General features: G+C 45.7%; 44 non-coding genes across 44 annotated transcripts; all 44 read right to left on the bottom strand.

Moving 5' to 3' along the window:
- Positions 1-219: 219 nt before the first annotated feature.
- On the bottom strand, positions 220-291 carry trnag-ucc (transfer RNA glycine (anticodon UCC)). The gene has a single exon. It is a non-coding gene; the product is annotated as a tRNA-Gly (tRNA).
- Positions 292-540: 249 nt separating this feature from the next.
- Positions 541-622, bottom strand: trnas-aga (transfer RNA serine (anticodon AGA)). Its single transcript has one exon. It is a non-coding gene; the product is annotated as a tRNA-Ser (tRNA).
- Positions 623-931: 309 nt separating this feature from the next.
- Positions 932-1,003, bottom strand: trnaq-cug (transfer RNA glutamine (anticodon CUG)). The gene has a single exon. It is a non-coding gene; the product is annotated as a tRNA-Gln (tRNA).
- Positions 1,004-1,229: 226 nt separating this feature from the next.
- trnal-cag (transfer RNA leucine (anticodon CAG)) lies at positions 1,230-1,312 on the bottom strand. Its single transcript has one exon. It is a non-coding gene; the product is annotated as a tRNA-Leu (tRNA).
- Positions 1,313-2,438: 1,126 nt separating this feature from the next.
- Positions 2,439-2,510, bottom strand: trnag-ucc (transfer RNA glycine (anticodon UCC)). Its single transcript has one exon. It is a non-coding gene; the product is annotated as a tRNA-Gly (tRNA).
- Positions 2,511-2,759: 249 nt separating this feature from the next.
- trnas-aga (transfer RNA serine (anticodon AGA)) lies at positions 2,760-2,841 on the bottom strand. The gene has a single exon. It is a non-coding gene; the product is annotated as a tRNA-Ser (tRNA).
- A 309-nt stretch (positions 2,842-3,150) lies between these two features.
- Positions 3,151-3,222, bottom strand: trnaq-cug (transfer RNA glutamine (anticodon CUG)). The gene has a single exon. It is a non-coding gene; the product is annotated as a tRNA-Gln (tRNA).
- Positions 3,223-3,448: 226 nt separating this feature from the next.
- Positions 3,449-3,531, bottom strand: trnal-cag (transfer RNA leucine (anticodon CAG)). Its single transcript has one exon. It is a non-coding gene; the product is annotated as a tRNA-Leu (tRNA).
- Positions 3,532-4,657: 1,126 nt separating this feature from the next.
- Positions 4,658-4,729, bottom strand: trnag-ucc (transfer RNA glycine (anticodon UCC)). Its single transcript has one exon. It is a non-coding gene; the product is annotated as a tRNA-Gly (tRNA).
- A 249-nt stretch (positions 4,730-4,978) lies between these two features.
- trnas-aga (transfer RNA serine (anticodon AGA)) lies at positions 4,979-5,060 on the bottom strand. Its single transcript has one exon. It is a non-coding gene; the product is annotated as a tRNA-Ser (tRNA).
- A 309-nt stretch (positions 5,061-5,369) lies between these two features.
- On the bottom strand, positions 5,370-5,441 carry trnaq-cug (transfer RNA glutamine (anticodon CUG)). The gene has a single exon. It is a non-coding gene; the product is annotated as a tRNA-Gln (tRNA).
- A 226-nt stretch (positions 5,442-5,667) lies between these two features.
- trnal-cag (transfer RNA leucine (anticodon CAG)) lies at positions 5,668-5,750 on the bottom strand. Its single transcript has one exon. It is a non-coding gene; the product is annotated as a tRNA-Leu (tRNA).
- Positions 5,751-6,876: 1,126 nt separating this feature from the next.
- On the bottom strand, positions 6,877-6,948 carry trnag-ucc (transfer RNA glycine (anticodon UCC)). Its single transcript has one exon. It is a non-coding gene; the product is annotated as a tRNA-Gly (tRNA).
- A 249-nt stretch (positions 6,949-7,197) lies between these two features.
- Positions 7,198-7,279, bottom strand: trnas-aga (transfer RNA serine (anticodon AGA)). The gene has a single exon. It is a non-coding gene; the product is annotated as a tRNA-Ser (tRNA).
- A 309-nt stretch (positions 7,280-7,588) lies between these two features.
- On the bottom strand, positions 7,589-7,660 carry trnaq-cug (transfer RNA glutamine (anticodon CUG)). The gene has a single exon. It is a non-coding gene; the product is annotated as a tRNA-Gln (tRNA).
- A 226-nt stretch (positions 7,661-7,886) lies between these two features.
- trnal-cag (transfer RNA leucine (anticodon CAG)) lies at positions 7,887-7,969 on the bottom strand. The gene has a single exon. It is a non-coding gene; the product is annotated as a tRNA-Leu (tRNA).
- A 1,126-nt stretch (positions 7,970-9,095) lies between these two features.
- trnag-ucc (transfer RNA glycine (anticodon UCC)) lies at positions 9,096-9,167 on the bottom strand. The gene has a single exon. It is a non-coding gene; the product is annotated as a tRNA-Gly (tRNA).
- A 249-nt stretch (positions 9,168-9,416) lies between these two features.
- trnas-aga (transfer RNA serine (anticodon AGA)) lies at positions 9,417-9,498 on the bottom strand. Its single transcript has one exon. It is a non-coding gene; the product is annotated as a tRNA-Ser (tRNA).
- A 309-nt stretch (positions 9,499-9,807) lies between these two features.
- trnaq-cug (transfer RNA glutamine (anticodon CUG)) lies at positions 9,808-9,879 on the bottom strand. Its single transcript has one exon. It is a non-coding gene; the product is annotated as a tRNA-Gln (tRNA).
- Positions 9,880-10,105: 226 nt separating this feature from the next.
- Positions 10,106-10,188, bottom strand: trnal-cag (transfer RNA leucine (anticodon CAG)). The gene has a single exon. It is a non-coding gene; the product is annotated as a tRNA-Leu (tRNA).
- Positions 10,189-11,314: 1,126 nt separating this feature from the next.
- On the bottom strand, positions 11,315-11,386 carry trnag-ucc (transfer RNA glycine (anticodon UCC)). Its single transcript has one exon. It is a non-coding gene; the product is annotated as a tRNA-Gly (tRNA).
- Positions 11,387-11,635: 249 nt separating this feature from the next.
- On the bottom strand, positions 11,636-11,717 carry trnas-aga (transfer RNA serine (anticodon AGA)). The gene has a single exon. It is a non-coding gene; the product is annotated as a tRNA-Ser (tRNA).
- A 309-nt stretch (positions 11,718-12,026) lies between these two features.
- trnaq-cug (transfer RNA glutamine (anticodon CUG)) lies at positions 12,027-12,098 on the bottom strand. Its single transcript has one exon. It is a non-coding gene; the product is annotated as a tRNA-Gln (tRNA).
- A 226-nt stretch (positions 12,099-12,324) lies between these two features.
- Positions 12,325-12,407, bottom strand: trnal-cag (transfer RNA leucine (anticodon CAG)). Its single transcript has one exon. It is a non-coding gene; the product is annotated as a tRNA-Leu (tRNA).
- A 1,126-nt stretch (positions 12,408-13,533) lies between these two features.
- trnag-ucc (transfer RNA glycine (anticodon UCC)) lies at positions 13,534-13,605 on the bottom strand. The gene has a single exon. It is a non-coding gene; the product is annotated as a tRNA-Gly (tRNA).
- A 249-nt stretch (positions 13,606-13,854) lies between these two features.
- On the bottom strand, positions 13,855-13,936 carry trnas-aga (transfer RNA serine (anticodon AGA)). Its single transcript has one exon. It is a non-coding gene; the product is annotated as a tRNA-Ser (tRNA).
- Positions 13,937-14,245: 309 nt separating this feature from the next.
- trnaq-cug (transfer RNA glutamine (anticodon CUG)) lies at positions 14,246-14,317 on the bottom strand. The gene has a single exon. It is a non-coding gene; the product is annotated as a tRNA-Gln (tRNA).
- Positions 14,318-14,543: 226 nt separating this feature from the next.
- On the bottom strand, positions 14,544-14,626 carry trnal-cag (transfer RNA leucine (anticodon CAG)). The gene has a single exon. It is a non-coding gene; the product is annotated as a tRNA-Leu (tRNA).
- A 1,126-nt stretch (positions 14,627-15,752) lies between these two features.
- Positions 15,753-15,824, bottom strand: trnag-ucc (transfer RNA glycine (anticodon UCC)). Its single transcript has one exon. It is a non-coding gene; the product is annotated as a tRNA-Gly (tRNA).
- A 249-nt stretch (positions 15,825-16,073) lies between these two features.
- On the bottom strand, positions 16,074-16,155 carry trnas-aga (transfer RNA serine (anticodon AGA)). The gene has a single exon. It is a non-coding gene; the product is annotated as a tRNA-Ser (tRNA).
- Positions 16,156-16,464: 309 nt separating this feature from the next.
- On the bottom strand, positions 16,465-16,536 carry trnaq-cug (transfer RNA glutamine (anticodon CUG)). The gene has a single exon. It is a non-coding gene; the product is annotated as a tRNA-Gln (tRNA).
- A 226-nt stretch (positions 16,537-16,762) lies between these two features.
- Positions 16,763-16,845, bottom strand: trnal-cag (transfer RNA leucine (anticodon CAG)). The gene has a single exon. It is a non-coding gene; the product is annotated as a tRNA-Leu (tRNA).
- A 1,126-nt stretch (positions 16,846-17,971) lies between these two features.
- On the bottom strand, positions 17,972-18,043 carry trnag-ucc (transfer RNA glycine (anticodon UCC)). The gene has a single exon. It is a non-coding gene; the product is annotated as a tRNA-Gly (tRNA).
- A 249-nt stretch (positions 18,044-18,292) lies between these two features.
- trnas-aga (transfer RNA serine (anticodon AGA)) lies at positions 18,293-18,374 on the bottom strand. Its single transcript has one exon. It is a non-coding gene; the product is annotated as a tRNA-Ser (tRNA).
- A 309-nt stretch (positions 18,375-18,683) lies between these two features.
- On the bottom strand, positions 18,684-18,755 carry trnaq-cug (transfer RNA glutamine (anticodon CUG)). Its single transcript has one exon. It is a non-coding gene; the product is annotated as a tRNA-Gln (tRNA).
- A 226-nt stretch (positions 18,756-18,981) lies between these two features.
- trnal-cag (transfer RNA leucine (anticodon CAG)) lies at positions 18,982-19,064 on the bottom strand. Its single transcript has one exon. It is a non-coding gene; the product is annotated as a tRNA-Leu (tRNA).
- Positions 19,065-20,190: 1,126 nt separating this feature from the next.
- On the bottom strand, positions 20,191-20,262 carry trnag-ucc (transfer RNA glycine (anticodon UCC)). The gene has a single exon. It is a non-coding gene; the product is annotated as a tRNA-Gly (tRNA).
- Positions 20,263-20,511: 249 nt separating this feature from the next.
- Positions 20,512-20,593, bottom strand: trnas-aga (transfer RNA serine (anticodon AGA)). The gene has a single exon. It is a non-coding gene; the product is annotated as a tRNA-Ser (tRNA).
- Positions 20,594-20,902: 309 nt separating this feature from the next.
- trnaq-cug (transfer RNA glutamine (anticodon CUG)) lies at positions 20,903-20,974 on the bottom strand. The gene has a single exon. It is a non-coding gene; the product is annotated as a tRNA-Gln (tRNA).
- A 226-nt stretch (positions 20,975-21,200) lies between these two features.
- trnal-cag (transfer RNA leucine (anticodon CAG)) lies at positions 21,201-21,283 on the bottom strand. The gene has a single exon. It is a non-coding gene; the product is annotated as a tRNA-Leu (tRNA).
- A 1,126-nt stretch (positions 21,284-22,409) lies between these two features.
- trnag-ucc (transfer RNA glycine (anticodon UCC)) lies at positions 22,410-22,481 on the bottom strand. The gene has a single exon. It is a non-coding gene; the product is annotated as a tRNA-Gly (tRNA).
- A 249-nt stretch (positions 22,482-22,730) lies between these two features.
- On the bottom strand, positions 22,731-22,812 carry trnas-aga (transfer RNA serine (anticodon AGA)). The gene has a single exon. It is a non-coding gene; the product is annotated as a tRNA-Ser (tRNA).
- Positions 22,813-23,121: 309 nt separating this feature from the next.
- trnaq-cug (transfer RNA glutamine (anticodon CUG)) lies at positions 23,122-23,193 on the bottom strand. Its single transcript has one exon. It is a non-coding gene; the product is annotated as a tRNA-Gln (tRNA).
- Positions 23,194-23,419: 226 nt separating this feature from the next.
- trnal-cag (transfer RNA leucine (anticodon CAG)) lies at positions 23,420-23,502 on the bottom strand. The gene has a single exon. It is a non-coding gene; the product is annotated as a tRNA-Leu (tRNA).
- Between the last annotated feature and the right edge of the window lie 869 nt (positions 23,503-24,371).

Raw genomic sequence — 24,371 nt, 5'->3', positions numbered from 1 at the left:
CTGAGCACATTGGTGGTTGTTATTGGTTTGTTGTTTTGGTTATTTTATTGGCTTTGAGAGCCAGAGGTTAAAATGAGACTGCCATGGAATGACAGCAAAGCTGGGTGAATTTCTTGCAGCACTATACCACCAATCACTGCGGAGAAGTGGAACATTTGCTGGCTTTGTGCTGACTTTCTGTCAACAAAAGCAGGCAACAGTACACTGGCAGAAAAGGACTGCGATGGCCGGGAATCGAACCCGGGTCAACTGCTTGGAAGGCAGCTATGCTTACCACTATACCACCATCGCTGGGTGAAAGGCATTTTACTGCAAATTCAGCAATTTATCTGAGCATTGAGACTGAATAGAGCACATAAGGATTGGAAGGTATCGATCAAGGGGCAACACACAAGAGGGAGCGCCCACTAACTCAACAGTTATCATTAAAGCATCACTTGGTTTGCTTTGACACTGATACATTTCCCAGACACACCTGTGGGTGCAGTAGTCTGCAAATGCCTCATTGGTGGGCGCCTACTGCTGAAAAGTGGTGCCTCTCGTTGTCGGCAGGATTCGAACCTGCGCGGGGAAACCCCAATGGATTTCTAGTCCATCGCCTTAACCACTCGGCCACGACAACCACAGATATGCTTTTAAACTGACTTCCCATCGCTGCGCCAAAAGCAACTGACTGCAAAGTCGGCATTTTATTGAGGCAATATTTTAAATGACATGAAAATATTGTAAGGATTACAACCATTATCAAAGCATGACTTTGTGATACTCTTCTAAGTTGCACCTGAAATGTGTCAGTAGGTGCCCTGTTGCAGTGTCACGTAACATGCAACGTTTCCAAGGAAGAAGCCCTGGCTATCCGGAGTGCAATTCCAAGCCGAGATTGGGATGGTGGAGGGGCTCATCCTTTAGCCCCATACTGTGGTTATAAAGCAGGTTCCACCGAGACTTGAACTCGGATTACTGGATTCAGAGTCCAGAGTGCTAACCATTACACCATGGAACCTTCATGTTGATTGAGAGAGCGTTTCTGGCATGATATCAGCATGCCTGTGGTCATCATTCACAAATAAACAACAAAGAAAGTATCCCAAACAGAGTGTAGAAGCTGTGAAATGCTTGTGCAGTGCAAGTAGTAAGAAGACTGGAGTTGGTCATATGAGTGACATTAGTGCTCACTTTACTTGCCCGCTATCAGGTTACAAGCACTGCCTCCAGTGAAAAGCTGCAGCTGTCAGAAGTGGGATTCGAACCCACGCCTCCAGGGGAGACTGCGACCTGAACGCAGCGCCTTAGACCGCTCGGCCATCCTGACATCACGTACCTTTAATCTTTCTATTAAAAAAAAAAAAAAAGCCGGCATATGAATAGCAATATTCTTCATTTGATTCATCTCAAAAAACTAGAGTTATGGCCCTGCAGATGTATGCCTTGGCCAACCAGTAAAGTTGCAGTTTACATGTAGGTGAAGATTGTCAGTCATCCAGGTCATGGTTATCTTAAGTGCTTTATCGTAGGCAAGTGGACTTGCTTGAGTTTCTTGCAGACATTTGGCATCTCATCCAAGAGGTTTCTTCAATTCTGGGTGTGAACCCTTAATCCAAGAGGTTTCTTGAGTTCTGGGTGTGAAACCCTTACAGAGTCGTTGAGGTGACATGTGAGGCTCTGACTTTCAGAGTCGTTAAGGTCACCTGAGAGTCGTTGACCCACCCGGCCATGTTGTGCGTCATTAGGGTTAGATGGGTCCAGGTGTGAATGGGCGTAAAGTTGTCTGAGGAGGGATCCCAAGACTGCTGGTCAGGGTTGCACACAAGTTAAGTTAATCTTCCACAGTGCGTGTTACTTACCTGTGTGATACTCAATACCTCCCATTTGAGGGTGGCTGTGATTCCGTGTTGTTTTCTGGGAGTTCATGAGCCAACAGATTCATCCTTATTCCGTCACCATAATACCTGTTGGAGATACTGGGGATTGAACCCGGGGCCTCATACATGCAAAGCATGCGCTCTACCACTGAGCTACATCCCAAGCAAGCAGTGCACTCAATTGATTTTCTTTGACGATGCCTGAATGGAAGAAGCAATCTGATCAAGATACTGATGTAACCCTAGTAAAGGGCTTTGAAACTTGTAAAATGCAACTGCGATGGACAGACATCAAACTGTGGCAGCTGCTTTGAAATCTCTTATCTCCGACTAACAGACTAATATATGGGTGATTGGCTGAGCACATTGGTGGTTGTTATTGGTTTGTTGTTTTGGTTATTTTATTGGCTTTGAGAGCCAGAGGTTAAAATGAGACTGCCATGGAATGACAGCAAAGCTGGGTGAATTTCTTGCAGCACTATACCACCAATCACTGCGGAGAAGTGGAACATTTGCTGGCTTTGTGCTGACTTTCTGTCAACAAAAGCAGGCAACAGTACACTGGCAGAAAAGGACTGCGATGGCCGGGAATCGAACCCGGGTCAACTGCTTGGAAGGCAGCTATGCTTACCACTATACCACCATCGCTGGGTGAAAGGCATTTTACTGCAAATTCAGCAATTTATCTGAGCATTGAGACTGAATAGAGCACATAAGGATTGGAAGGTATCGATCAAGGGGCAACACACAAGAGGGAGCGCCCACTAACTCAACAGTTATCATTAAAGCATCACTTGGTTTGCTTTGACACTGATACATTTCCCAGACACACCTGTGGGTGCAGTAGTCTGCAAATGCCTCATTGGTGGGCGCCTACTGCTGAAAAGTGGTGCCTCTCGTTGTCGGCAGGATTCGAACCTGCGCGGGGAAACCCCAATGGATTTCTAGTCCATCGCCTTAACCACTCGGCCACGACAACCACAGATATGCTTTTAAACTGACTTCCCATCGCTGCGCCAAAAGCAACTGACTGCAAAGTCGGCATTTTATTGAGGCAATATTTTAAATGACATGAAAATATTGTAAGGATTACAACCATTATCAAAGCATGACTTTGTGATACTCTTCTAAGTTGCACCTGAAATGTGTCAGTAGGTGCCCTGTTGCAGTGTCACGTAACATGCAACGTTTCCAAGGAAGAAGCCCTGGCTATCCGGAGTGCAATTCCAAGCCGAGATTGGGATGGTGGAGGGGCTCATCCTTTAGCCCCATACTGTGGTTATAAAGCAGGTTCCACCGAGACTTGAACTCGGATTACTGGATTCAGAGTCCAGAGTGCTAACCATTACACCATGGAACCTTCATGTTGATTGAGAGAGCGTTTCTGGCATGATATCAGCATGCCTGTGGTCATCATTCACAAATAAACAACAAAGAAAGTATCCCAAACAGAGTGTAGAAGCTGTGAAATGCTTGTGCAGTGCAAGTAGTAAGAAGACTGGAGTTGGTCATATGAGTGACATTAGTGCTCACTTTACTTGCCCGCTATCAGGTTACAAGCACTGCCTCCAGTGAAAAGCTGCAGCTGTCAGAAGTGGGATTCGAACCCACGCCTCCAGGGGAGACTGCGACCTGAACGCAGCGCCTTAGACCGCTCGGCCATCCTGACATCACGTACCTTTAATCTTTCTATTAAAAAAAAAAAAAAAGCCGGCATATGAATAGCAATATTCTTCATTTGATTCATCTCAAAAAACTAGAGTTATGGCCCTGCAGATGTATGCCTTGGCCAACCAGTAAAGTTGCAGTTTACATGTAGGTGAAGATTGTCAGTCATCCAGGTCATGGTTATCTTAAGTGCTTTATCGTAGGCAAGTGGACTTGCTTGAGTTTCTTGCAGACATTTGGCATCTCATCCAAGAGGTTTCTTCAATTCTGGGTGTGAACCCTTAATCCAAGAGGTTTCTTGAGTTCTGGGTGTGAAACCCTTACAGAGTCGTTGAGGTGACATGTGAGGCTCTGACTTTCAGAGTCGTTAAGGTCACCTGAGAGTCGTTGACCCACCCGGCCATGTTGTGCGTCATTAGGGTTAGATGGGTCCAGGTGTGAATGGGCGTAAAGTTGTCTGAGGAGGGATCCCAAGACTGCTGGTCAGGGTTGCACACAAGTTAAGTTAATCTTCCACAGTGCGTGTTACTTACCTGTGTGATACTCAATACCTCCCATTTGAGGGTGGCTGTGATTCCGTGTTGTTTTCTGGGAGTTCATGAGCCAACAGATTCATCCTTATTCCGTCACCATAATACCTGTTGGAGATACCGGGGATTGAACCCGGGGCCTCATACATGCAAAGCATGCGCTCTACCACTGAGCTACATCCCAAGCAAGCAGTGCACTCAATTGATTTTCTTTGACGATGCCTGAATGGAAGAAGCAATCTGATCAAGATACTGATGTAACCCTAGTAAAGGGCTTTGAAACTTGTAAAATGCAACTGCGATGGACAGACATCAAACTGTGGCAGCTGCTTTGAAATCTCTTATCTCCGACTAACAGACTAATATATGGGTGATTGGCTGAGCACATTGGTGGTTGTTATTGGTTTGTTGTTTTGGTTATTTTATTGGCTTTGAGAGCCAGAGGTTAAAATGAGACTGCCATGGAATGACAGCAAAGCTGGGTGAATTTCTTGCAGCACTATACCACCAATCACTGCGGAGAAGTGGAACATTTGCTGGCTTTGTGCTGACTTTCTGTCAACAAAAGCAGGCAACAGTACACTGGCAGAAAAGGACTGCGATGGCCGGGAATCGAACCCGGGTCAACTGCTTGGAAGGCAGCTATGCTTACCACTATACCACCATCGCTGGGTGAAAGGCATTTTACTGCAAATTCAGCAATTTATCTGAGCATTGAGACTGAATAGAGCACATAAGGATTGGAAGGTATCGATCAAGGGGCAACACACAAGAGGGAGCGCCCACTAACTCAACAGTTATCATTAAAGCATCACTTGGTTTGCTTTGACACTGATACATTTCCCAGACACACCTGTGGGTGCAGTAGTCTGCAAATGCCTCATTGGTGGGCGCCTACTGCTGAAAAGTGGTGCCTCTCGTTGTCGGCAGGATTCGAACCTGCGCGGGGAAACCCCAATGGATTTCTAGTCCATCGCCTTAACCACTCGGCCACGACAACCACAGATATGCTTTTAAACTGACTTCCCATCGCTGCGCCAAAAGCAACTGACTGCAAAGTCGGCATTTTATTGAGGCAATATTTTAAATGAAATGAAAATATTGTAAGGATTACAACCATTATCAAAGCATGACTTTGTGATACTCTTCTAAGTTGCACCTGAAATGTGTCAGTAGGTGCCCTGTTGCAGTGTCACGTAACATGCAACGTTTCCAAGGAAGAAGCCCTGGCTATCCGGAGTGCAATTCCAAGCCGAGATTGGGATGGTGGAGGGACTCATCCTTTAGCCCCATACTGTGGTTATAAAGCAGGTTCCACCGAGACTTGAACTCGGATTACTGGATTCAGAGTCCAGAGTGCTAACCATTACACCATGGAACCTTCATGTTGATTGAGAGAGCGTTTCTGGCATGATATCAGCATGCCTGTGGTCATCATTCACAAATAAACAACAAAGAAGGTATCCCAAACAGAGTGTAAAAGCTGTGAAATGCTTGTGCAGTGCAAGTAGTAAGAAGACTGGAGTTGGTCATATGAGTGACATTAGTGCTCACTTTACTTGCCCGCTATCAGGTTACAAGCACTGCCTCCAGTGAAAAGCTGCAGCTGTCAGAAGTGGGATTCGAACCCACGCCTCCAGGGGAGACTGCGACCTGAACGCAGCGCCTTAGACCGCTCGGCCATCCTGACATCACGTACCTTTAATCTTTCTATTAAAAAAAAAAAAAAAGCCGGCATATGAATAGCAATATTCTTCATTTGATTCATCTCAAAAAACTAGAGTTATGGCCCTACAGATGTATGCCTTGGCCAACCAGTAAAGTTGCAGTTTACATGTAGGTGAAGATTGTCAGTCATCCAGGTCATGGTTATCTTAAGTGCTTTATCGTAGGCAAGTGGACTTGCTTGAGTTTCTTGCAGACATTTGGCATCTCATCCAAGAGGTTTCTTCAATTCTGGGTGTGAACCCTTAATCCAAGAGGTTTCTTGAGTTCTGGGTGTGAAACCCTTACAGAGTCGTTGAGGTGACATGTGAGGCTCTGACTTTCAGAGTCGTTAAGGTCACCTGAGAGTCGTTGACCCACCCGGCCATGTTGTGCGTCATTAGGGTTAGATGGGTCCAGGTGTGAATGGGCGTAAAGTTGTCTGAGGAGGGATCCCAAGACTGCTGGTCAGGGTTGCACACAAGTTAAGTTAATCTTCCACAGTGCGTGTTACTTACCTGTGTGATACTCAATACCTCCCATTTGAGGGTGGCTGTGATTCCGTGTTGTTTTCTGGGAGTTCATGAGCCAACAGATTCATCCTTATTCCGTCACCATAATACCTGTTGGAGATACCGGGGATTGAACCCGGGGCCTCATACATGCAAAGCATGCGCTCTACCACTGAGCTACATCCCAAGCAAGCAGTGCACTCAATTGATTTTCTTTGACGATGCCTGAATGGAAGAAGCAATCTGATCAAGATACTGATGTAACCCTAGTAAAGGGCTTTGAAACTTGTAAAATGCAACTGCGATGGACAGACATCAAACTGTGGCAGCTGCTTTGAAATCTCTTATCTCCGACTAACAGACTAATATATGGGTGATTGGCTGAGCACATTGGTGGTTGTTATTGGTTTGTTGTTTTGGTTATTTTATTGGCTTTGAGAGCCAGAGGTTAAAATGAGACTGCCATGGAATGACAGCAAAGCTGGGTGAATTTCTTGCAGCACTATACCACCAATCACTGCGGAGAAGTGGAACATTTGCTGGCTTTGTGCTGACTTTCTGTCAACAAAAGCAGGCAACAGTACACTGGCAGAAAAGGACTGCGATGGCCGGGAATCGAACCCGGGTCAACTGCTTGGAAGGCAGCTATGCTTACCACTATACCACCATCGCTGGGTGAAAGGCATTTTACTGCAAATTCAGCAATTTATCTGAGCATTGAGACTGAATAGAGCACATAAGGATTGGAAGGTATCGATCAAGGGGCAACACACAAGAGGGAGCGCCCACTAACTCAACAGTTATCATTAAAGCATCACTTGGTTTGCTTTGACACTGATACATTTCCCAGACACACCTGTGGGTGCAGTAGTCTGCAAATGCCTCATTGGTGGGCGCCTACTGCTGAAAAGTGGTGCCTCTCGTTGTCGGCAGGATTCGAACCTGCGCGGGGAAACCCCAATGGATTTCTAGTCCATCGCCTTAACCACTCGGCCACGACAACCACAGATATGCTTTTAAACTGACTTCCCATCGCTGCGCCAAAAGCAACTGACTGCAAAGTCGGCATTTTATTGAGGCAATATTTTAAATGAAATGAAAATATTGTAAGGATTACAACCATTATCAAAGCATGACTTTGTGATACTCTTCTAAGTTGCACCTGAAATGTGTCAGTAGGTGCCCTGTTGCAGTGTCACGTAACATGCAACGTTTCCAAGGAAGAAGCCCTGGCTATCCGGAGTGCAATTCCAAGCCGAGATTGGGATGGTGGAGGGACTCATCCTTTAGCCCCATACTGTGGTTATAAAGCAGGTTCCACCGAGACTTGAACTCGGATTACTGGATTCAGAGTCCAGAGTGCTAACCATTACACCATGGAACCTTCATGTTGATTGAGAGAGCGTTTCTGGCATGATATCAGCATGCCTGTGGTCATCATTCACAAATAAACAACAAAGAAGGTATCCCAAACAGAGTGTAAAAGCTGTGAAATGCTTGTGCAGTGCAAGTAGTAAGAAGACTGGAGTTGGTCATATGAGTGACATTAGTGCTCACTTTACTTGCCCGCTATCAGGTTACAAGCACTGCCTCCAGTGAAAAGCTGCAGCTGTCAGAAGTGGGATTCGAACCCACGCCTCCAGGGGAGACTGCGACCTGAACGCAGCGCCTTAGACCGCTCGGCCATCCTGACATCACGTACCTTTAATCTTTCTATTAAAAAAAAAAAAAAAGCCGGCATATGAATAGCAATATTCTTCATTTGATTCATCTCAAAAAACTAGAGTTATGGCCCTACAGATGTATGCCTTGGCCAACCAGTAAAGTTGCAGTTTACATGTAGGTGAAGATTGTCAGTCATCCAGGTCATGGTTATCTTAAGTGCTTTATCGTAGGCAAGTGGACTTGCTTGAGTTTCTTGCAGACATTTGGCATCTCATCCAAGAGGTTTCTTCAATTCTGGGTGTGAACCCTTAATCCAAGAGGTTTCTTGAGTTCTGGGTGTGAAACCCTTACAGAGTCGTTGAGGTGACATGTGAGGCTCTGACTTTCAGAGTCGTTAAGGTCACCTGAGAGTCGTTGACCCACCCGGCCATGTTGTGCGTCATTAGGGTTAGATGGGTCCAGGTGTGAATGGGCGTAAAGTTGTCTGAGGAGGGATCCCAAGACTGCTGGTCAGGGTTGCACACAAGTTAAGTTAATCTTCCACAGTGCGTGTTACTTACCTGTGTGATACTCAATACCTCCCATTTGAGGGTGGCTGTGATTCCGTGTTGTTTTCTGGGAGTTCATGAGCCAACAGATTCATCCTTATTCCGTCACCATAATACCTGTTGGAGATACTGGGGATTGAACCCGGGGCCTCATACATGCAAAGCATGCGCTCTACCACTGAGCTACATCCCAAGCAAGCAGTGCACTCAATTGATTTTCTTTGACGATGCCTGAATGGAAGAAGCAATCTGATCAAGATACTGATGTAACCCTAGTAAAGGGCTTTGAAACTTGTAAAATGCAACTGCGATGGACAGACATCAAACTGTGGCAGCTGCTTTGAAATCTCTTATCTCCGACTAACAGACTAATATATGGGTGATTGGCTGAGCACATTGGTGGTTGTTATTGGTTTGTTGTTTTGGTTATTTTATTGGCTTTGAAAGCCAGAGGTTAAAATGAGACTGCCATGGAATGACAGCAAAGCTGGGTGAATTTCTTGCAGCACTATACCACCAATCACTGCAGAGAAGTGGAACATTTGCTGGCTTTGTGCTGACTTTCTGTCAACAAAAGCAGGCAACAGTACACTGGCAGAAAAGGCCTGCGATGGCCGGGAATCGAACCCGGGTCAACTGCTTGGAAGGCAGCTATGCTTACCACTATACCACCATCGCTGGGTGAAAGGCATTTTACTGCAAATTCAGCAATTTATCTGAGCATTGAGACTGAATAGAGCACATAAGGATTGGAAGGTATCGATAAAGGGGCAACACACAAGAGGGAGCACCCACTAACTCAACAGTTATCATTAAAGCATCACTTGGTTTGCTTTGACACTGATACATTTCCCAGACCCACCTGTGGGTGCAGTAGTCTGCAAATGCCTCATTGGTGGGCGCCTACTGCTGAAAAGTGGTGCCTCTCGTTGTCGGCAGGATTCGAACCTGCGCGGGGAAACCCCAATGGATTTCTAGTCCATCGCCTTAACCACTCGGCCACGACAACCACAGATATGCTTTTAAACTGACTTCCCATCGCTGCGCCAAAAGCAACTGACTGCAAAGTCGGCATTTTATTGAGGCAATATTTTAAATGAAATGAAAATATTGTAAGGATTACAACCATTATCAAAGCATGACTTTGTGATACTCTTCTAAGTTGCACCTGAAATGTGTCAGTAGGTGCCCTGTTGCAGTGTCACGTAACATGCAACGTTTCCAAGGAAGAAGCCCTGGCTATCCGGAGTGCAATTCCAAGCTGAGATTGGGATGGTGGAGGGACTCATCCTTTAGCCCCATACTGTGGTTATAAAGCAGGTTCCACCGAGACTTGAACTCGGATTACTGGATTCAGAGTCCAGAGTGCTAACCATTACACCATGGAACCTTCATGTTGATTGAGAGAGCGTTTCTTGCATGATATCAGCATGCATGTGGTCATCATTCACAAATAAACAACAAAGAAGGTATCCCAAACAGAGTGTAGAAGCTGTGAAATGCTTGTGCAGTGCAAGTAGTAAGAAGACTGGAGTTGGTCATATGAGTGACATTAGTGCTCACTTTACTTGCCCGCTATCAGGTTACAAGCACTGCCTCCAGTGAAAAGCTCCAGCTGTCAGAAGTGGGATTCGAACCCACGCCTCCAGGGGAGACTGCGACCTGAACGCAGCGCCTTAGACCGCTCGGCCATCCTGACATCACGCACCTTTAATCTTTCTATTAAAAAAAAAAAAAAAGCTGGCATATGAATAGCAATATTCTTCATTTGATTCATCTCAAAAAACTAGAGTTATGGCCCTGCAGATGTATGCCTTGGCCAACCAGTAAAGTTGCAGTTTACATGTAGGTGAAGATTGTCAGTCATCCAGGTCATGGTTATCTTAAGTGCTTTATCGTAGGCAAGTGGACTTGCTTGAGTTTCTTGCAGACATTTGGCATCTCATCCAAGAGGTTTCTTCAATTCTGGGTGTGAACCCTTAATCCAAGAGGTTTCTTGAGTTCTGGGTGTGAAACCCTTACAGAGTCGTTGAGGTGACATGTGAGGCTCTGACTTTCAGAGTCGTTAAGGTCACCTGAGAGTCGTTGACCCACCCGGCCATGTTGTGCGTCATTAGGGTTAGATGGGTCCAGGTGTGAATGGGCGTAAAGTTGTCTGAGGAGGGATCCCAAGACTGCTGGTCAGGGTTGCACACAAGTTAAGTTAATCTTCCACAGTGCGTGTTACTTACCTGTGTGATACTCAATACCTCCCATTTGAGGGTGGCTGTGATTCCGTGTTGTTTTCTGGGAGTTCATGAGCCAACAGATTCATCCTTATTCCGTCACCATAATACCTGTTGGAGATACCGGGGATTGAACCCGGGGCCTCATACATGCAAAGCATGCGCTCTACCACTGAGCTACATCCCAAGCAAGCAGTGCACTCAATTGATTTTCTTTGACGATGCCTGAATGGAAGAAGCAATCTGATCAAGATACTGATGTAACCCTAGTAAAGGGCTTTGAAACTTGTAAAATGCAACTGCGATGGACAGACATCAAACTGTGGCAGCTGCTTTGAAATCTCTTATCTCCGACTAACAGACTAATATATGGGTGATTGGCTGAGCACATTGGTGGTTGTTATTGGTTTGTTGTTTTGGTTATTTTATTGGCTTTGAGAGCCAGAGGTTAAAATGAGACTGCCATGGAATGACAGCAAAGCTGGGTGAATTTCTTGCAGCACTATACCACCAATCACTGCGGAGAAGTGGAACATTTGCTGGCTTTGTGCTGACTTTCTGTCAACAAAAGCAGGCAACAGTACACTGGCAGAAAAGGACTGCGATGGCCGGGAATCGAACCCGGGTCAACTGCTTGGAAGGCAGCTATGCTTACCACTATACCACCATCGCTGGGCGAAAGGCATTTTACTGCAAATTCAGCAATTTATCTGAGCATTGAGACTGAATAGAGCACATAAGGATTGGAAGGTATCGATCAAGGGGCAACACACAAGAGGGAGCGCCCACTAACTCAACAGTTATCATTAAAGCATCACTTGGTTTGCTTTGACACTGATACATTTCCCAGACACACCTGTGGGTGCAGTAGTCTGCAAATGCCTCATTGGTGGGCGCCTACTGCTGAAAAGTGGTGCCTCTCGTTGTCGGCAGGATTCGAACCTGCGCGGGGAAACCCCAATGGATTTCTAGTCCATCGCCTTAACCACTCGGCCACGACAACCACAGATATGCTTTTAAACTGACTTCCCATCGCTGCGCCAAAAGCAACTGACTGCAAAGTCGGCATTTTATTGAGGCAATATTTTAAATGAAATGAAAATATTGTAAGGATTACAACCATTATCAAAGCATGACTTTGTGATACTCTTCTAAGTTGCACCTGAAATGTGTCAGTAGGTGCCCTGTTGCAGTGTCACGTAACATGCAACGTTTCCAAGGAAGAAGCCCTGGCTATCCGGAGTGCAATTCCAAGCCGAGATTGGGATGGTGGAGGGACTCATCCTTTAGCCCCATACTGTGGTTATAAAGCAGGTTCCACCGAGACTTGAACTCGGATTACTGGATTCAGAGTCCAGAGTGCTAACCATTACACCATGGAACCTTCATGTTGATTGAGAGAGCGTTTCTGGCATGATATCAGCATGCCTGTGGTCATCATTCACAAATAAACAACAAAGAAGGTATCCCAAACAGAGTGTAAAAGCTGTGAAATGCTTGTGCAGTGCAAGTAGTAAGAAGACTGGAGTTGGTCATATGAGTGACATTAGTGCTCACTTTACTTGCCCGCTATCAGGTTACAAGCACTGCCTCCAGTGAAAAGCTGCAGCTGTCAGAAGTGGGATTCGAACCCACGCCTCCAGGGGAGACTGCGACCTGAACGCAGCGCCTTAGACCGCTCGGCCATCCTGACATCACGTACCTTTAATCTTTCTATTAAAAAAAAAAAAAAAGCCGGTATATGAATAGCAATATTCTTCATTTGATTCATCTCAAAAAACTAGAGTTATGGCCCTACAGATGTATGCCTTGGCCAACCAGTAAAGTTGCAGTTTACATGTAGGTGAAGATTGTCAGTCATCCAGGTCATGGTTATCTTAAGTGCTTTATCGTAGGCAAGTGGACTTGCTTGAGTTTCTTGCAGACATTTGGCATCTCATCCAAGAGGTTTCTTCAATTCTGGGTGTGAACCCTTAATCCAAGAGGTTTCTTGAGTTCTGGGTGTGAAACCCTTACAGAGTCGTTGAGGTGACATGTGAGGCTCTGACTTTCAGAGTCGTTAAGGTCACCTGAGAGTCGTTGACCCACCCGGCCATGTTGTGCGTCATTAGGGTTAGATGGGTCCAGGTGTGAATGGGCGTAAAGTTGTCTGAGGAGGGATCCCAAGACTGCTGGTCAGGGTTGCACACAAGTTAAGTTAATCTTCCACAGTGCGTGTTACTTACCTGTGTGATACTCAATACCTCCCATTTGAGGGTGGCTGTGATTCCGTGTTGTTTTCTGGGAGTTCATGAGCCAACAGATTCATCCTTATTCCGTCACCATAATACCTGTTGGAGATACTGGGGATTGAACCCGGGGCCTCATACATGCAAAGCATGCGCTCTACCACTGAGCTACATCCCAAGCAAGCAGTGCACTCAATTGATTTTCTTTGACGATGCCTGAATGGAAGAAGCAATCTGATCAAGATACTGATGTAACCCTAGTAAAGGGCTTTGAAACTTGTAAAATGCAACTGCGATGGACAGACATCAAACTGTGGCAGCTGCTTTGAAATCTCTTATCTCCGACTAACAGACTAATATATGGGTGATTGGCTGAGCACATTGGTGGTTGTTATTGGTTTGTTGTTTTGGTTATTTTATTGGCTTTGAGAGCCAGAGGTTAAAATGAGACTGCCATGGAATGACAGCAAAGCTGGGTGAATTTCTTGCAGCACTATACCACCAATCACTGCGGAGAAGTGGAACATTTGCTGGCTTTGTGCTGACTTTCTGTCAACAAAAGCAGGCAACAGTACACTGGCAGAAAAGGACTGCGATGGCCGGGAATCGAACCCGGGTCAACTGCTTGGAAGGCAGCTATGCTTACCACTATACCACCATCACTGGGTGAAAGGCATTTTACTGCAAATTCAGCAATTTATCTGAGCATTGAGACTGAATAGAGCACATAAGGATTGGAAGGTATCGATCAAGGGGCAACACACAAGAGGGAGCGCCCACTAACTCAACAGTTATCATTAAAGCATCACTTGGTTTGCTTTGACACTGATACATTTCCCAGACACACCTGTGGGTGCAGTAGTCTGCAAATGCCTCATTGGTGGGCGCCTACTGCTGAAAAGTGGTGCCTCTCGTTGTCGGCAGGATTCGAACCTGCGCGGGGAAACCCCAATGGATTTCTAGTCCATCGCCTTAACCACTCGGCCACGACAACCACAGATATGCTTTTAAACTGACTTCCCATCGCTGCGCCAAAAGCAACTGACTGCAAAGTCGGCATTTTATTGAGGCAATATTTTAAATGACATGAAAATATTGTAAGGATTACAACCATTATCAAAGCATGACTTTGTGATACTCTTCTAAGTTGCACCTGAAATGTGTCAGTAGGTGCCCTGTTGCAGTGTCACGTAACATGCAACGTTTCCAAGGAAGAAGCCCTGGCTATCCGGAGTGCAATTCCAAGCCGAGATTGGGATGGTGGAGGGGCTCATCCTTTAGCCCCATACTGTGGTTATAAAGCAGGTTCCACCGAGACTTGAACTCGGATTACTGGATTCAGAGTCCAGAGTGCTAACCATTACACCATGGAACCTTCATGTTGATTGAGAGAGCGTTTCTGGCATGATATCAGCATGCCTGTGGTCATCATTCACAAATAAACAACAAAGAAAGTATCCCAAACAGAGTGTAGAAGCTGTGAAATGCTTGTGCAGTGCAAGTAGTAAGAAGACTGGAGTTGGTCATATGAGTGACATTAGTGCTCACTTTACTTGCCCGCTATCAGGTTACAAGCACTGCCTCCAGTGAAAAGCTGCAGCTGTCAGAAGTGGGATTCGAACCCACGCCTCCAGGGGAGACTGCGACCTGAACGCAGCGCCTTAGACCGCTCGGCCATCCTGACATCACGTACCTTTAATCTTTCTATTAAAAAAAAAAAAAAAGCCGGCATATGAATAGCAATATTCTTCATTTGATTCATCTCAAAAAACTAGAGTTATGGCCCTGCAGATGTATGCCTTGGCCAACCAGTAAAGTTGCAGTTTACATGTAGGTGAAGATTGTCAGTCATCCAGGTCATGGTTATCTTAAGTGCTTTATCGTAGGCAAGTGGACTTGCTTGAGTTTCTTGCAGACATTTGGCATCTCATCCAAGAGGTTTCTTCAATTCTGGGTGTGAACCCTTAATCCAAGAGGTTTCTTGAGTTCTGGGTGTGAAACCCTTACAGAGTCGTTGAGGTGACATGTGAGGCTCTGACTTTCAGAGTCGTTAAGGTCACCTGAGAGTCGTTGACCCACCCGGCCATGTTGTGCGTCATTAGGGTTAGATGGGTCCAGGTGTGAATGGGCGTAAAGTTGTCTGAGGAGGGATCCCAAGACTGCTGGTCAGGGTTGCACACAAGTTAAGTTAATCTTCCACAGTGCGTGTTACTTACCTGTGTGATACTCAATACCTCCCATTTGAGGGTGGCTGTGATTCCGTGTTGTTTTCTGGGAGTTCATGAGCCAACAGATTCATCCTTATTCCGTCACCATAATACCTGTTGGAGATACCGGGGATTGAACCCGGGGCCTCATACATGCAAAGCATGCGCTCTACCACTGAGCTACATCCCAAGCAAGCAGTGCACTCAATTGATTTTCTTTGACGATGCCTGAATGGAAGAAGCAATCTGATCAAGATACTGATGTAACCCTAGTAAAGGGCTTTGAAACTTGTAAAATGCAACTGCGATGGACAGACATCAAACTGTGGCAGCTGCTTTGAAATCTCTTATCTCCGACTAACAGACTAATATATGGGTGATTGGCTGAGCACATTGGTGGTTGTTATTGGTTTGTTGTTTTGGTTATTTTATTGGCTTTGAGAGCCAGAGGTTAAAATGAGACTGCCATGGAATGACAGCAAAGCTGGGTGAATTTCTTGCAGCACTATACCACCAATCACTGCGGAGAAGTGGAACATTTGCTGGCTTTGTGCTGACTTTCTGTCAACAAAAGCAGGCAACAGTACACTGGCAGAAAAGGACTGCGATGGCCGGGAATCGAACCCGGGTCAACTGCTTGGAAGGCAGCTATGCTTACCACTATACCACCATCGCTGGGTGAAAGGCATTTTACTGCAAATTCAGCAATTTATCTGAGCATTGAGACTGAATAGAGCACATAAGGATTGGAAGGTATCGATCAAGGGGCAACACACAAGAGGGAGCGCCCACTAACTCAACAGTTATCATTAAAGCATCACTTGGTTTGCTTTGACACTGATACATTTCCCAGACACACCTGTGGGTGCAGTAGTCTGCAAATGCCTCATTGGTGGGCGCCTACTGCTGAAAAGTGGTGCCTCTCGTTGTCGGCAGGATTCGAACCTGCGCGGGGAAACCCCAATGGATTTCTAGTCCATCGCCTTAACCACTCGGCCACGACAACCACAGATATGCTTTTAAACTGACTTCCCATCGCTGCGCCAAAAGCAACTGACTGCAAAGTCGGCATTTTATTGAGGCAATATTTTAAATGAAATGAAAATATTGTAAGGATTACAACCATTATCAAAGCATGACTTTGTGATACTCTTCTAAGTTGCACCTGAAATGTGTCAGTAGGTGCCCTGTTGCAGTGTCACGTAACATGCAACGTTTCCAAGGAAGAAGCCCTGGCTATCCGGAGTGCAATTCCAAGCCGAGATTGGGATGGTGGAGGGACTCATCCTTTAGCCCCATACTGTGGTTATAAAGCAGGTTCCACCGAGACTTGAACTCGGATTACTGGATTCAGAGTCCAGAGTGCTAACCATTACACCATGGAACCTTCATGTTGATTGAGAGAGCGTTTCTGGCATGATATCAGCATGCCTGTGGTCATCATTCACAAATAAACAACAAAGAAGGTATCCCAAACAGAGTGTAAAAGCTGTGAAATGCTTGTGCAGTGCAAGTAGTAAGAAGACTGGAGTTGGTCATATGAGTGACATTAGTGCTCACTTTACTTGCCCGCTATCAGGTTACAAGCACTGCCTCCAGTGAAAAGCTGCAGCTGTCAGAAGTGGGATTCGAACCCACGCCTCCAGGGGAGACTGCGACCTGAACGCAGCGCCTTAGACCGCTCGGCCATCCTGACATCACGTACCTTTAATCTTTCTATTAAAAAAAAAAAAAAAGCCGGCATATGAATAGCAATATTCTTCATTTGATTCATCTCAAAAAACTAGAGTTATGGCCCTACAGATGTATGCCTTGGCCAACCAGTAAAGTTGCAGTTTACATGTAGGTGAAGATTGTCAGTCATCCAGGTCATGGTTATCTTAAGTGCTTTATCGTAGGCAAGTGGACTTGCTTGAGTTTCTTGCAGACATTTGGCATCTCATCCAAGAGGTTTCTTCAATTCTGGGTGTGAACCCTTAATCCAAGAGGTTTCTTGAGTTCTGGGTGTGAAACCCTTACAGAGTCGTTGAGGTGACATGTGAGGCTCTGACTTTCAGAGTCGTTAAGGTCACCTGAGAGTCGTTGACCCACCCGGCCATGTTGTGCGTCATTAGGGTTAGATGGGTCCAGGTGTGAATGGGCGTAAAGTTGTCTGAGGAGGGATCCCAAGACTGCTGGTCAGGGTTGCACACAAGTTAAGTTAATCTTCCACAGTGCGTGTTACTTACCTGTGTGATACTCAATACCTCCCATTTGAGGGTGGCTGTGATTCCGTGTTGTTTTCTGGGAGTTCATGAGCCAACAGATTCATCCTTATTCCGTCACCATAATACCTGTTGGAGATACTGGGGATTGAACCCGGGGCCTCATACATGCAAAGCATGCGCTCTACCACTGAGCTACATCCCAAGCAAGCAGTGCACTCAATTGATTTTCTTTGACGATGCCTGAATGGAAGAAGCAATCTGATCAAGATACTGATGTAACCCTAGTAAAGGGCTTTGAAACTTGTAAAATGCAACTGCGATGGACAGACATCAAACTGTGGCAGCTGCTTTGAAATCTCTTATCTCCGACTAACAGACTAATATATGGGTGATTGGCTGAGCACATTGGTGGTTGTTATTGGTTTGTTGTTTTGGTTATTTTATTGGCTTTGAAAGCCAGAGGTTAAAATGAGACTGCCATGGAATGACAGCAAAGCTGGGTGAATTTCTTGCAGCACTATACCACCAATCACTGCAGAGAAGTGGAACATTTGCTGGCTTTGTGCTGACTTTCTGTCAACAAAAGCAGGCAACAGTACACTGGCAGAAAAGGACTGCGATGGCCGGGAATCGAACCCGGGTCAACTGCTTGGAAGGCAGCTATGCTTACCACTATACCACCATCGCTGGGTGAAAGGCATTTTACTGCAAATTCAGCAATTTATCTGAGCATTGAGACTGAATAGAGCACATAAGGATTGGAAGGTATCGATAAAGGGGCAACACACAAGAGGGAGCACCCACTAACTCAACAGTTATCATTAAAGCATCACTTGGTTTGCTTTGACACTGATACATTTCCCAGACACACCTGTGGGTGCAGTAGTCTGCAAATGCCTCATTGGTGGGCGCCTACTGCTGAAAAGTGGTGCCTCTCGTTGTCGGCAGGATTCGAACCTGCGCGGGGAAACCCCAATGGATTTCTAGTCCATCGCCTTAACCACTCGGCCACGACAACCACAGATATGCTTTTAAACTGACTTCCCATCGCTGCGCCAAAAGCAACTGACTGCAAAGTCGGCATTTTATTGAGGCAATATTTTAAATGAAATGAAAATATTGTAAGGATTACAACCATTATCAAAGCATGACTTTGTGATACTCTTCTAAGTTGCACCTGAAATGTGTCAGTAGGTGCCCTGTTGCAGTGTCACGTAACATGCAACGTTTCCAAGGAAGAAGCCCTGGCTACCCGGAGTGCAATTCCAAGCCGAGATTGGGATGGTGGAGGGACTCATCCTTTAGCCCCATACTGTGGTTATAAAGCAGGTTCCACCGAGACTTGAACTCGGATTACTGGATTCAGAGTCCAGAGTGCTAACCATTACACCATGGAACCTTCATGTTGATTGAGAGAGCGTTTCTGGCATGATATCAGCATGCCTGTGGTCATCATTCACAAATAAACAACAAAGAAGGTATCCCAAACAGAGTGTAAAAGCTGTGAAATGCTTGTGCAGTGCAAGTAGTAAGAAGACTGGAGTTGGTCATATGAGTGACATTAGTGCTCACTTTACTTGCCCGCTATCAGGTTACAAGCACTGCCTCCAGTGAAAAGCTGCAGCTGTCAGAAGTGGGATTCGAACCCACGCCTCCAGGGGAGACTGCGACCTGAACGCAGCGCCTTAGACCGCTCGGCCATCCTGACATCACGTACCTTTAATCTTTCTATTAAAAAAAAAAAAAAAGCCGGCATATGAATAGCAATATTCTTCATTTGATTCATCTCAAAAAACTAGAGTTATGGCCCTACAGATGTATGCCTTGGCCAACCAGTAAAGTTGCAGTTTACATGTAGGTGAAGATTGTCAGTCATCCAGGTCATGGTTATCTTAAGTGCTTTATCGTAGGCAAGTGGACTTGCTTGAGTTTCTTGCAGACATTTGGCATCTCATCCAAGAGGTTTCTTCAATTCTGGGTGTGAACCCTTAATCCAAGAGGTTTCTTGAGTTCTGGGTGTGAAACCCTTACAGAGTCGTTGAGGTGACATGTGAGGCTCTGACTTTCAGAGTCGTTAAGGTCACCTGAGAGTCGTTGACCCACCCGGCCATGTTGTGCGTCATTAGGGTTAGATGGGTCCAGGTGTGAATGGGCGTAAAGTTGTCTGAGGAGGGATCCCAAGACTGCTGGTCAGGGTTGCACACAAGTTAAGTTAATCTTCCACAGTGCGTGTTACTTACCTGTGTGATACTCAATACCTCCCATTTGAGGGTGGCTGTGATTCCGTGTTGTTTTCTGGGAGTTCATGAGCCAACAGATTCATCCTTATTCCGTCACCATAATACCTGTTGGAGATACTGGGGATTGAACCCGGGGCCTCATACATGCAAAGCATGCGCTCTACCACTGAGCTACATCCCAAGCAAGCAGTGCACTCAATTGATTTTCTTTGACGATGCCTGAATGGAAGAAGCAATCTGATCAAGATACTGATGTAACCCTAGTAAAGGGCTTTGAAACTTGTAAAATGCAACTGCGATGGACAGACATCAAACTGTGGCAGCTGCTTTGAAATCTCTTATCTCCGACTAACAGACTAATATATGGGTGATTGGCTGAGCACATTGGTGGTTGTTATTGGTTTGTTGTTTTGGTTATTTTATTGGCTTTGAGAGCCAGAGGTTAAAATGAGACTGCCATGGAATGACAGCAAAGCTGGGTGAATTTCTTGCAGCACTATACCACCAATCACTGCGGAGAAGTGGAACATTTGCTGGCTTTGTGCTGACTTTCTGTCAACAAAAGCAGGCAACAGTACACTGGCAGAAAAGGACTGCGATGGCCGGGAATCGAACCCGGGTCAACTGCTTGGAAGGCAGCTATGCTTACCACTATACCACCATCGCTGGGTGAAAGGCATTTTACTGCAAATTCAGCAATTTATCTGAGCATTGAGACTGAATAGAGCACATAAGGATTGGAAGGTATCGATCAAGGGGCAACACACAAGAGGGAGCGCCCACTAACTCAACAGTTATCATTAAAGCATCACTTGGTTTGCTTTGACACTGATACATTTCCCAGACACACCTGTGGGTGCAGTAGTCTGCAAATGCCTCATTGGTGGGCGCCTACTGCTGAAAAGTGGTGCCTCTCGTTGTCGGCAGGATTCGAACCTGCGCGGGGAAACCCCAATGGATTTCTAGTCCATCGCCTTAACCACTCGGCCACGACAACCACAGATATGCTTTTAAACTGACTTCCCATCGCTGCGCCAAAAGCAACTGACTGCAAAGTCGGCATTTTATTGAGGCAATATTTTAAATGACATGAAAATATTGTAAGGATTACAACCATTATCAAAGCATGACTTTGTGATACTCTTCTAAGTTGCACCTGAAATGTGTCAGTAGGTGCCCTGTTGCAGTGTCACGTAACATGCAACGTTTCCAAGGAAGAAGCCCTGGCTATCCGGAGTGCAATTCCAAGCCGAGATTGGGATGGTGGAGGGGCTCATCCTTTAGCCCCATACTGTGGTTATAAAGCAGGTTCCACCGAGACTTGAACTCGGATTACTGGATTCAGAGTCCAGAGTGCTAACCATTACACCATGGAACCTTCATGTTGATTGAGAGAGCGTTTCTGGCATGATATCAGCATGCCTGTGGTCATCATTCACAAATAAACAACAAAGAAAGTATCCCAAACAGAGTGTAGAAGCTGTGAAATGCTTGTGCAGTGCAAGTAGTAAGAAGACTGGAGTTGGTCATATGAGTGACATTAGTGCTCACTTTACTTGCCCGCTATCAGGTTACAAGCACTGCCTCCAGTGAAAAGCTGCAGCTGTCAGAAGTGGGATTCGAACCCACGCCTCCAGGGGAGACTGCGACCTGAACGCAGCGCCTTAGACCGCTCGGCCATCCTGACATCACGTACCTTTAATCTTTCTATTAAAAAAAAAAAAAAAGCCGGCATATGAATAGCAATATTCTTCATTTGATTCATCTCAAAAAACTAGAGTTATGGCCCTGCAGATGTATGCCTTGGCCAACCAGTAAAGTTGCAGTTTACATGTAGGTGAAGATTGTCAGTCATCCAGGTCATGGTTATCTTAAGTGCTTTATCGTAGGCAAGTGGACTTGCTTGAGTTTCTTGCAGACATTTGGCATCTCATCCAAGAGGTTTCTTCAATTCTGGGTGTGAACCCTTAATCCAAGAGGTTTCTTGAGTTCTGGGTGTGAAACCCTTACAGAGTCGTTGAGGTGACATGTGAGGCTCTGACTTTCAGAGTCGTTAAGGTCACCTGAGAGTCGTTGACCCACCCGGCCATGTTGTGCGTCATTAGGGTTAGATGGGTCCAGGTGTGAATGGGCGTAAAGTTGTCTGAGGAGGGATCCCAAGACTGCTGGTCAGGGTTGCACACAAGTTAAGTTAATCTTCCACAGTGCGTGTTACTTACCTGTGTGATACTCAATACCTCCCATTTGAGGGTGGCTGTGATTCCGTGTTGTTTTCTGGGAGTTCATGAGCCAACAGATTCATCCTTATTCCGTCACCATAATACCTGTTGGAGATACCGGGGATTGAACCCGGGGCCTCATACATGCAAAGCATGCGCTCTACCACTGAGCTACATCCCAAGCAAGCAGTGCACTCAATTGATTTTCTTTGACGATGCCTGAATGGAAGAAGCAATCTGATCAAGATACTGATGTAACCCTAGTAAAGGGCTTTGAAACTTGTAAAATGCAACTGCGATGGACAGACATCAAACTGTGGCAGCTGCTTTGAAATCTCTTATCTCCGACTAACAGACTAATATATGGGTGATTGGCTGAGCACATTGGTGGTTGTTATTGGTTTGTTGTTTTGGTTATTTTATTGGCTTTGAGAGCCAGAGGTTAAAATGAGACTGCCATGGAATGACAGCAAAGCTGGGTGAATTTCTTGCAGCACTATACCACCAATCACTGCGGAGAAGTGGAACATTTGCTGGCTTTGTGCTGACTTTCTGTCAACAAAAGCAGGCAACAGTACACTGGCAGAAAAGGACTGCGATGGCCGGGAATCGAACCCGGGTCAACTGCTTGGAAGGCAGCTATGCTTACCACTATACCACCATCGCTGGGTGAAAGGCATTTTACTGCAAATTCAGCAATTTATCTGAGCATTGAGACTGAATAGAGCACATAAGGATTGGAAGGTATCGATCAAGGGGCAACACACAAGAGGGAGCGCCCACTAACTCAACAGTTATCATTAAAGCATCACTTGGTTTGCTTTGACACTGATACATTTCCCAGACACACCTGTGGGTGCAGTAGTCTGCAAATGCCTCATTGGTGGGCGCCTACTGCTGAAAAGTGGTGCCTCTCGTTGTCGGCAGGATTCGAACCTGCGCGGGGAAACCCCAATGGATTTCTAGTCCATCGCCTTAACCACTCGGCCACGACAACCACAGATATGCTTTTAAACTGACTTCCCATCGCTGCGCCAAAAGCAACTGACTGCAAAGTCGGCATTTTATTGAGGCAATATTTTAAATGAAATGAAAATATTGTAAGGATTACAACCATTATCAAAGCATGACTTTGTGATACTCTTCTAAGTTGCACCTGAAATGTGTCAGTAGGTGCCCTGTTGCAGTGTCACGTAACATGCAACGTTTCCAAGGAAGAAGCCCTGGCTATCCGGAGTGCAATTCCAAGCCGAGATTGGGATGGTGGAGGGACTCATCCTTTAGCCCCATACTGTGGTTATAAAGCAGGTTCCACCGAGACTTGAACTCGGATTACTGGATTCAGAGTCCAGAGTGCTAACCATTACACCATGGAACCTTCATGTTGATTGAGAGAGCGTTTCTGGCATGATATCAGCATGCCTGTGGTCATCATTCACAAATAAACAACAAAGAAGGTATCCCAAACAGAGTGTAAAAGCTGTGAAATGCTTGTGCAGTGCAAGTAGTAAGAAGACTGGAGTTGGTCATATGAGTGACATTAGTGCTCACTTTACTTGCCCGCTATCAGGTTACAAGCACTGCCTCCAGTGAAAAGCTGCAGCTGTCAGAAGTGGGATTCGAACCCACGCCTCCAGGGGAGACTGCGACCTGAACGCAGCGCCTTAGACCGCTCGGCCATCCTGACATCACGTACCTTTAATCTTTCTATTAAAAAAAAAAAAAAAGCCGGCATATGAATAGCAATATTCTTCATTTGATTCATCTCAAAAAACTAGAGTTATGGCCCTACAGATGTATGCCTTGGCCAACCAGTAAAGTTGCAGTTTACATGTAGGTGAAGATTGTCAGTCATCCAGGTCATGGTTATCTTAAGTGCTTTATCGTAGGCAAGTGGACTTGCTTGAGTTTCTTGCAGACATTTGGCATCTCATCCAAGAGGTTTCTTCAATTCTGGGTGTGAACCCTTAATCCAAGAGGTTTCTTGAGTTCTGGGTGTGAAACCCTTACAGAGTCGTTGAGGTGACATGTGAGGCTCTGACTTTCAGAGTCGTTAAGGTCACCTGAGAGTCGTTGACCCACCCGGCCATGTTGTGCGTCATTAGGGTTAGATGGGTCCAGGTGTGAATGGGCGTAAAGTTGTCTGAGGAGGGATCCCAAGACTGCTGGTCAGGGTTGCACACAAGTTAAGTTAATCTTCCACAGTGCGTGTTACTTACCTGTGTGATACTCAATACCTCCCATTTGAGGGTGGCTGTGATTCCGTGTTGTTTTCTGGGAGTTCATGAGCCAACAGATTCATCCTTATTCCGTCACCATAATACCTGTTGGAGATACTGGGGATTGAACCCGGGGCCTCATACATGCAAAGCATGCGCTCTACCACTGAGCTACATCCCAAGCAAGCAGTGCACTCAATTGATTTTCTTTGACGATGCCTGAATGGAAGAAGCAATCTGATCAAGATACTGATGTAACCCTAGTAAAGGGCTTTGAAACTTGTAAAATGCAACTGCGATGGACAGACATCAAACTGTGGCAGCTGCTTTGAAATCT

This window comes from Epinephelus lanceolatus, chromosome 20, assembly GCF_041903045.1.
Source record: "Epinephelus lanceolatus isolate andai-2023 chromosome 20, ASM4190304v1, whole genome shotgun sequence".
Classification (NCBI taxonomy): domain Eukaryota; kingdom Metazoa; phylum Chordata; class Actinopteri; order Perciformes; family Serranidae; genus Epinephelus; species Epinephelus lanceolatus.
Note: the sequence above shows the minus strand (reverse complement) of the source record. Positions and strands in the feature narration are given on the sequence as shown.